We start from the raw sequence: 1707 nt of genomic DNA, 5'->3' as shown, positions 1-1707 counted from the left end.
TTTGACTGCTCTTTGAAACGACGTGACCAATCCTGTGGTCCTGCTATGGGAGTGTTAGGCCAGCACAACGTATCTGTGATACGCCAGCAATGGAATAGAAAGCAAAACAGCAGAAATGAAAGCCAAGGTATCAATGCCTCCATACTATATCCCCCTTGCCACCTCCGACCATTCACATTGCATGTCCCTGACACTCCCACAATGCCCATGCAGGTAGGCAGCAACCAATCTGCAGCAACAGCTGGAATGATGTGATGAGCTCTCCTTGGCTATGAACCAGTCAAGCTTGATCCTGATACCAGGAAATTTTCTAGAACAGATAATTAAATGTTTGGTCTGTGAGCAGTAGGGCTGGGCAATATCTGGTTTTCAACATCGTGATATATCATCAGCTAAACATTGCGATGTACTGATATATCCTGATGTCTGAAATAAGGATGGAACTACGGTATGTAGAGGCAAATTGGGTAATATCCTGGCAACTTCTACCTAGAAAGAGAGAGGTGGGGAGGCAGGGGGCTGAAGGTGGTGGTGGCTTCTTTAAACTGCTCTTCTGAGGGGCAGGTGGGTGCACAGCTGCCTGCACCTCGACAGAACAGTTTAATGAAGCCCCCTCTGGGGCCTTGATCTGCTAAGAGGTGGGTGGGGGGCTGCTGGGTCTTCAGCTGATCAACCCCCCATACCGCTCCTGCTCGTGGGAGCCAGATTGGAGGTTCATGCAAGCTCTGGTTCATGTAAGCAGGAGCAGTATTGGGGTAGGGCTGGGCAATTTCAGACATCATGATATATCAGCATATCAGAGAGTTTAGCTGCTGATATAATGCGGTGTTGAAAACCAGATATCACCTGTTGCTCTGCAGTGCAGTGGGAAGGAGCAGCATAATATAAAATCTAGACTAGCAGCCCAGCCATATGTTTACTTGGATGTGATAGCTACTGATTTCAGTGGGATTAATTTCCAATAGGAACATTAGAGTTCTGCAGGATCAGAACAAAAGTTTATCTAGTCTGGCACTCTGTTCTCCAGTGCCCAACCAGGCATCACCCAGTTGGATGCTCGCAAGCAAGATGTGAGCATGATCCTCAGCAATTTGTCTTCTGATGTATACTGTCTCTTATACTGGGAGGTAATAAATACATTATGACTTAGTAGCAATTGATATCTTTATCCTCCGTGAATTTGCCTAAGGCTGAGCTCCTAGTCTTAGTAATGCTGTTGTTTTTGAGTGATGCAGACCTGAAGTTACATTCAATGACTAACTAATTATGTAAGTGTAACTGGAGATGCTACATTACGCACAACTGCATACAACAAGCCACCAACTATTTATGCTAACATAATAATCAATATCACCTTCAGATGTCTTTTACATTTTATTTCTTGCCCGTATCCTTTTCCATGTTTACTCCGCTTTCCTTGCATGGCCTTTCCAGGCATTATAATAAGCAAATCAGATAGCAATGAGAGAACTCAAATCCCTGTAGCTCTTCACTTGGCATATCCCGGCAACGCTATGCTTTGTTGTTTGTATCAGCCATTGGTGCCACAGTCCCTTCGGCTAGTTTTCAATGAAGCTGGCTGTGTTTCTACCCCAGCCAAGTACATCCTGTTTTTGGCTCCTGCTGTAAATCATTACTTGGAGTGCCACAAGGGTGACAGCTCAAGTGTTTTGCAGAGAAAAGAATCTGGTGAAAATGTGCAGCAGG

The sequence above is a fragment of the Zootoca vivipara genome, chromosome 11 (genome assembly GCF_963506605.1).
Source record: "Zootoca vivipara chromosome 11, rZooViv1.1, whole genome shotgun sequence".
NCBI lineage: Eukaryota > Metazoa > Chordata > Lepidosauria > Squamata > Lacertidae > Zootoca > Zootoca vivipara.
This window is presented reverse-complemented; position numbering follows the sequence as displayed.